The 8,206-nt window shown below is 40.5% G+C and overlaps 1 protein-coding gene across 4 annotated transcripts in view; it reads left to right on the top strand.

Annotated features, from left to right (window-relative positions):
- Positions 1 to 14: 14 nt before the first annotated feature.
- Positions 15 to 8,206, top strand: part of TRAK2 (trafficking kinesin protein 2) — a 66,755-nt gene continuing 58,563 nt past the window's right edge. For 2 of the 4 annotated variants that reach the window (XR_006383761.1, XM_044241308.1), the window contains exon 1: positions 18 to 316. The gene's annotated coding sequence lies outside the window, so the exon portion shown is untranslated. Of the gene's footprint in view, positions 317 to 6,200; positions 6,245 to 8,206 lie in introns of all 4 variants that reach the window. The other 2 variants (XM_044241309.1, XM_044241311.1) reach the window with 2 other exon arrangements.

Below are 8,206 nucleotides of genomic sequence, written 5' to 3'. Positions count from 1 at the left end.
AACGCGCAACCACTCGGAAGGGTGAGGGGGCGGACGGACGCGAAACCACAATTCCCGGCAGGTCGCGCGCTGGCGCCGTGGAGACTGCCGGGAGAGTGGGTCTCCGTTCTTCTCCAATGTGCGGGGCTGCGAGGGAGCCGGCCTTGCTGCAAAACCGAAGTCGCCGAATGATGATGTTGTGAAGTCGCCTGGCCGTCCCTGCCACGCCCGGGCGGTTACTGCCAGCCGCGGCCGCTTCGGCTGCGGCTCTCAGGCTGCCGCCGCTTTAGATCCTATTCCCTGAGGGAGAGCGGGCGGAGGACGTCGGGCCATTCCCGTGAGTAACATTCCCGCGCGTGACTCGAACTTGCCCTTGCCAACTTCCCTTGAAAGCCGAGGAGCCTCCCCGCCCCGAGCTCCTCCCGGTCCTCGGAGGTCACGCGCGGACATCGGAGCCCGAGGCTGGGTATGCCAGGCCCGGGTCTTCGCCGGCTCGCCGCCCCGCGGTGGGAAGCGGTTTGTATCCCAAGTGTGGGTGCGAAGTGATGGGCGCTGGGCTCTGGTCTCCGGGTTCATCTCAGTTGCATCTTTGAGGATTGACAGTATCTCATTCTTTGCCGGAGAGCATCCACCTAGAACCCCATCCCTGAGCGATGAGCGTCCCATCTGTGATGTGAGCGAAAGGAGAGGATATTGCAAAGAGCTCCTTCTATGCTGAGTTGGGCTTTTCTTGCGATTGATTTTGAGCCAGATACAGAAACGGTTAACTTTAGTTTCAAGCGTAAATAATAGATGTTGGCAGATGTCCTTGTTAGTATCAGCGTAAAGATAATCTCCTAAACACTTACAAGTGTTCTGGGTCATAATAATAATGGTGAACTCAGTTCATTGCCCACGAATCTTAAATTTAAAACCTGAAATTTCTGAGCCAGGAAAAAAAAAGAAAGAAAGAAAGAAAGAAAAGAAAACCCAAAAGCAGTAACTTTTCACTGGAAATTCATCAAGCTGGAATAGACCGTGGAAATAAAATGACATGTACTCTTCCAGTTTTTTTAAAAGGAAAATTTGTTCTGACCTTCAAATCTTTGCTGTAGAATTGGAAGTCTGAGTTACAGTGATCTCCAAATAGCATGTTAATAGCGTTGACATGACACTTCAGAACAAACTGTGAAGGACATTTGGTGGTGGGAAAGGGCAGGGATGAAGACACTTTATCATCTCAGCAGTTTTTCCAGCCTTCTATTTTTAAAATTAATGTTCAACAAGTCTCAGACATTCAGCAATCACATGTATGAAAGGTAGTGTCTTGTTATTTTACAGATTTATATTCATATGTTGAGGGAGTCATAAGAAAGAACAAACATTTGAGTACATCTGACCCTTGAACAACAGGGGGGTCGGGGCACATACAGTTGAAAATGCAAGCTAGAATAAAGAAAATGTTAAGAAAATTATAAGGAAAAGAAAATAACATTTACTGTATTGTATCGAAAAAAAAAATCTGTGTATAATTGGACCCTTACAGTTCAAACCCATGTTCAAGACAGCTGTACTGTTGTTAATCAGCCAGGCACACTGGTCATGAGCTCTATATATGTACACTCGATTAATCACCATAATAACCCTGTTTGCTAAGCTCAGAGGTTTGGCTGAAGTTATAAGGGGAGATTCAAACCTAGATCTGTCTTGCGTCAAAGTTACAGGTCAGGTAAGTTGTACCTATGTCAGAAATTACTCACCTTAAAGTTTGGATGATTGAAAACTATATTCCAGCATTATTTCCTAATAGTGGTTCCTTATACACCTTGACTATCTGGAGGTTCTGAACCCCTGCTTTAGTACTTTTGAACAAAGTGTTCTCTCTGCTTGCCATTCCTGTACCCAACAGAGCTGCTCATTATGGCCCCAAAAGTCCATTCCAAATCCACCTCAGTTTACTTAAGGTCCTTTCTAGTTCAAAGGTTTAGTGATTCTGCAATTGAAAATATGAGCCAAAGATATGATTCTCCACTGTAAACTGGAAATCATGGTTAACATCAGTAGTCACGAAGAGTAGAAAAACTAGTTCCTTAAAAATTTTACATCAGTACTCAAAATATGTTAAACACCAATATAAGGAATGAGACAGATAGTGGTATATAGTTTCATGATTATTTTGAGCTCTTTATATTATTTGTAACAGTTTTTGAACCTCTTAGTTACCATCTTACTTAGTTGTTAAGAAATCTGAAGCATTAAGGTAATGCATTTAAAATGACTTAGCAGGGGCGCCTGGGTGGCTCAGTGGGTTAAGCCACTGCCTTCGGCTCAGGTCATGATCTCAGGGTCCTGGGATCGAGTCCCGCATCGGGCTCTCTGCTCAGCAGGGAGCCTGCTTCCCTTCCTCTCTCTCTGCCTGCCTCTCTGCCTGCTTGTGATCTCTCTCTGTCAGATAAATAAATAAATAAATCTTTTAAAAAAATAAAAAATAAAATAAAATAAAATGACTTAGTAAATGAAGGGGCTAAATTATTCATGGCTTCCAGTCATATTTGCTCAGACCTGCAGTGTTCATGTAGTAAAAGCAAACATTTACGTAATACTTACTACATTTAGATATCTGTCTTAACATTTTACCTATATTACCCTCACAATAGCGCTATGAGGTATTTTTGTAGATAGGCAGCTAAAGCGGAGGGTAAATTTACATGTCCAGGGTAATTAATGTACAAAGTTGTAGAACTGGGTGTCAAATCCAGGTGCACTCAGAATTTTTAACATTTACTGAGCATCTGATGTGAATCAGCCCCACTTCTGGGTGTTTTTATTATAATTAGATCATTTATCAGTACAACTGCCTTAAATAGAATCTAAGTTCAGCATTTAGTGACTGCCCAAAGCTACAAGTGAATGGTTGAACCAAGGTTTGAACCTACTCTTGCCTTTTTTCAAAGCCCTTCTTCTTTCTCCTACTTTCCCTTAATAATCAGATCTTTATTAAATATCTTTGATGGGCCAGACACTGCTAAGTGCTAGGGATTTAGCCCCTGCTCTTAAAAAATACAGTCTGAAGAGGGAGAGACAGTTATTAATAGTGTATTAATAGGATAGCAGTATCCAGAATGCAGCCTACAGAGGTAGAAACAGAGAAAGGGCAGTGAATTCTGTCTATAGGGTGGAAAGGCTTAGTCCTGTCTTAGAAAAACAAATGGGAATTAGCCTGAGCAAAGAGAAGGAGAAGGGGCTGTTTGGGATAGAATTGTGCCCACCAAAATTTTATGTTAAAGTCCTAACCCCTGTAACTTCAGAGTATGACTGTATTTGGAGACAGGGCCTTTGAGGAGGTGATTGACTTAAATGGGGCATTTAGGATAGGTCATAATTCATTCTGACTTGTATCTTTATAAAAACAACTGTAGAAACAAAAAGGGACACCAAGGATGTGTGCACGGAGGAAAAAATTATGTGAGAGCACATTGAGAAGGTGGGCATCTACAAACCTCGGAGAAACCAAGCCTGCCAACACTTTGATATTCAACTCCTAGCCTCCACAACTGTGAGGAAATACATTTCTTTCACTTAAGCTACTCGGTCTGTGGTATTTTGTTATGGCAGTCCTTGCAAACTAAGTCAGGGATGTTCTAGCGAAAACGAATGACATACAAAAAGCCTTTGAGATGTGCCAGGTGATTAGGTTTCACTGTAAGAAGTGTTGAGAGATAAAGCTGGAGATTCGGCTGGGCCCTATTAGGACAGTTTTGTATGAAATACTAAAGAGCTGAACTTTACCTTAAGGGGATGGAATGGAGAGGGTTTCTAGCAGAGGAAAAATATTGAATATTCATTTTAGAAAGACTACTCTGACCTTTGTGTAGGACGGATTAAAGGGAGTAAAACTGGAAACAAGAAGATCAATTAGGTGGAAGCTGAACTAAATATTTTCTCAGAATATTGAAATGTCAAACTAAGACAGAACTATTGTTAACATAAGGGAGATTTTAAAGGGCACAGCTAACCCTGAGGGTGAACATGGAGAATTTAGGAGGAATTTCTGTGTACCTCTTAGTACCTAGAACCTGGCTTTACTTTTGACATTTTGCTTTCCGTAAGTAAAGATTCAACTGTCATAGAATAGTCAGTATTTTCCCATTAACAGACACTTTCATGGTGCTTACAGTGTTCTAAGCCAAATCCTTTGACAACCTTATGAAATATCTGCTATTTCCATTTTATACATAAAGATACCGAAGCGCAGAGAGGTTAAGTAACTCACCCGTGGTCACACAGCTAATGACAGTGTTACATTCAATCGTAAGCAGTCTGTCCTCAGAGTCTGTGCTCCTACCATTATACCACATGTTGCCATATATTATTTATCAAGATCTTCAACTACCTATGAGAGGAGGAGGGAGTGATACAAAAATAAATTGGGTATGTATGCTGTAGGGAGTATGTAATTTATCAGAGGAGATGAGGAATAGTTACATCGTTAAAAAATGTTTTAGAAAAAGGTGGAGAGTATTGGGAACTAATCTTACTTCTGGGGCTTCTGAAAAATCTGGCATTGGGAAAAAGTAGCATTTGAACTAGGGTGTAAAGAATGGCTATACCGACTGAGGTAGCCAGGTGCCCCTCAGGTGTTATAAACTTGTTTATTGTGGGGTTAAGTTCAGACTTCTTAACCGGAATTTGTCATATTCAAAGTTCCAAGTACTTTTCCAGTAATCATTCCCACTTAAATTGGTCTGTACATTGTTGCCAGACTGGCTCTGTCACCTGTTTGCTTTGGAGTTTTTGTCCTTGACCTACTGGTTATTCCCCTTCTCTCTCCCAATCATTCCATCCTTGAGGAACGCACTTAAATCTTAACTGCTGTGTGAAACCAGACCACTTCAGCTAGAAAAGAGCTTTCCCTCCGCCTGACTGTATAATTTAATACTCATGAAATATTTATTATCTGGTGGTGTTATCTTCTTCTCTTAGATATCCTAGACCATTAGATCTTAGATTTAATCTAGATCATGGAACTCATTAGAGCTCTCCCTAATAGATCTTAGATTTCTTAGGTCTTTAACTTCCCTTAAGGCAGATTGTATACTGTTGTATACTGTTGCATACTACCTTTTTTAAAATCTCTTTTCAGTTTATTGGACAGTTTTTAATAAATGCCTCTTGAATTAAACTGAAAGGGGCACCTTTGTGGCTCAGTCATTAAGCGGCACCCTTTCAGTTTAATTCAAGAGGCACTTACTAAAAACTGTCCAGTGAGTAGCTGATTGACCAGTTATTAGCTCAGGTAATTTTATTGAAATTTCTTAGGTAACAGGCTTCTTAATATGTGATGTTCTAGCTGTACTACTGACTCACATAACCTTGTGGATATCCTGTTTACACTGTATTATGATTTATTTATGCTAGAAAATGAGCATACTCGAAGTATATAGGTGTAACTAATCCATGTTGTTAAGATCATTGAGGTCTTGGAAGCTTATCCATATATATCTGCCAGTGTTTGCCAAACTTCAAGTTTTTTCTCTTTAGAAAGCTTTCTGGCAATAAGGAATAGCTCAAATAAAATTGGCTCTAATATAAGAGTGTTATACTATTTGTGTAACAGTAGTGTTGATATATGTGTTAATGGTGAAAGAATTCACCCACCAATTCAGTTAATACTTCATTTAACAATATGTATTAAAATATGTGTTGAGTTGCTTAAACTCCTGCCATTATATTCTCATTCTGATCAGCAAGAAAGAAGAAAGGGAGAAGGTAGCACTTCCCCTTTGTTCCTGGAAGTAAAGTTGTAATATATGTTGTGAAAAAAACAACTTAGATGCTGAGTTAGAAAATAAGGATGGCAGGGGAGGCTACTTTAGTTCAGGTGGACTGGTAACTTCTCCCTGAGGATAATTTTTCAGCTGAGATTGGAAGGGGGAGAAATAGTTACCATATAAAGAACAAGAGAGAAGACTATTCCAGATACAGTGAACAGTTACAAAGATCCAGAGAGCGTGATAAGGAAGTTAAAAGGCCTGACACAAGACTGTGTCTCTGTGGCTGAGTCTGAGCAAAGAGAGGGGCAAGATGGAGAAAGAGAAATAGTCAGGGGCTAGACTACACCAGATGTGTGGATTTTATTCTAGGTTTTTCGTTTGTGGATTTTATTCTAGGTTGGTTTGTTTGTTTGTTTTTAAGGAGTTTGTTTTTACATTTAGTTTTTAAAACATTTTCTTGTCTTACAGAGAAGAGAGAAACCAAGAAATTGAGCACGGAGGCCTGTTAAGAGGTTGGTTCATAGACTAAGAGACAATGATGGGTAGAATTAGGATGATAGAAGAGGGGCTGAGGAGAAGTGGGTAAATTTGAGGTATTAGACTGTGCAATATTTACTAATAAGGATCAAGGGAAGGGAGCTGGGTGATCCAACAAAGGGATTTGAGAAAGTGCATTCACTGTAAGATGTAGGTTTCAGGAGAGCCATAGAGAAGTAGGAAGTAGTCAACAGTATTGAACCAGAGATACTTAAGAGAACAACTAAGAAAGCACCACTGGGTTGGTTATTGACTGAAGGGAAGGTGGTTTTAGGAGAAATCAGGTTGTAGTAGGGTTGTGGTGTGAATAAAAGAGGAGGAGGGGCACCTGGGTGGCTCAGTGGGTTAAAGCCTCTGCTTTCGGCTCAGGTCATGGTCCCAGGGTCCTGGGATCGAGCCCCGCATGGGGGGGGGGTCCTCTGCTCAGCGGGGAGCCTGCTTCCCTCTCTCTCTATCTGCCTCTCTGCCTATTTGTGATCTCTGTCTGTCAAATAAATAAAATCTTAACAAAAAAAAAAAAAGAGGAGGAAAAGGGAGAGTAATTACTCTGAAGACGCTTCACTGAGGACAGAAGGCAGTAGCTAGCAGGGAACCCGGAGTTTCAAGGAAGTGAGATTTTTAAATTTTATTTTTATCCGTTTTTAATAAACTAGAAGATTTTGAGCATTGTAATAGGCCAAGGAAGAGGGTATGGCTAGTGGATAGGGATGACTGGTAGAGCAAAATTTAGAGAAGTAAGTCAGTCAGGAATGGAGACTTTTTTTTTTTTTTAATATTTTATTTATTTATCTGACACAGAGAGATCACAAGTAGACAGAGAGGCAGGCAGGGGGGGTGGGGAACAGGCTCCCCGCCGAGCAGAGAGCCCGATGTGGGCCTCGATCCCAGGACCCTGATATCATGACCTGAGCTGAAGGCAGAGGTTTAATCCACTGAGCCACCCAGGCGCCCTGGGAATAGAGACTTTTGAGTAACATATGTCATTATTTTTTCACTGGATGGACATACACATGTAGACAAATTGAAAGGTATATGATGAAAAATAAGCTTCTCTCCCTCTTCTGTCTTCCAGCCACCTAGTTCTTCTAAGAGGATTGCTAAATTACACTCCCATTGAGTGTGCACGTACGTGATTGAGGTTAATCTTGTACTTAATTTTAATTCTCAGAGTTTGGAGAGAAAGCTAGCTCTAGACTATGTGGATTTATTGGTGGGAGGAATAAAAGTGAGAGAGAGCGAGAGAGAGAAAACAGATGGGGGTTCAGAGATGAGTATAAAAAACATGGTATGGAATTGTCTCAGAAAAGGACATTTAAGAGGCTAATGGAGGGCATGCCTATGGTGTGAGGCCCACGGGAGATGACCCATTTCCCATGGTTTTGTGACCTTTTCAGGAGAACTTAACTACTTCTTTATATTTAAAATGTGTGTCAACTTAGAAAATGAACTTCTCAAAAATTCATCACTTAAGTAAATACATGTTAGAGGTCCAAGTGCCAAAGCTCTGCTTTCTATTCTTACTACTTTCAGTCATAGGCATGTTGTGTGTGGTACTTTGAGGTTATTCAGGCCGGTGGTATAAATCAAAACAAAGGGAAACTTGTTAGTGAAGAAAGAGCCTTCTCTGTCTGAAGGAAGAAAGGAAGAGGAGGAGACTAGAAACCAACTAAGATGTCTCTGAGATGGTACTTTTGTTCCTGAAGCACATAACTTAACAACTTAACAAATTTTTTTCAACCATTTTTATCTCTTCAGCTAGTACGAAGCTAAACCACTGTCTTTTCCTTTGTTTTATTTTTAGTTGGCAGTTCAGAAGACTACAGAGGAGACTTAACAGTTGTGCGTTTTTTAAGAAGATATTTGATCATTTTCATTTGATGTGGGGCTTATTTTTTATGAGTTTATTTTGTCACTATATTTTTTTTCCAAGTTTTTAT

The sequence above is a fragment of the Neovison vison genome, chromosome 3 (assembly GCF_020171115.1).
Source record: "Neovison vison isolate M4711 chromosome 3, ASM_NN_V1, whole genome shotgun sequence".
Taxonomy (NCBI): Eukaryota; Metazoa; Chordata; class Mammalia; order Carnivora; family Mustelidae; genus Neogale; species Neogale vison.
Note: the sequence above shows the minus strand (reverse complement) of the source record. Positions and strands in the feature narration are given on the sequence as shown.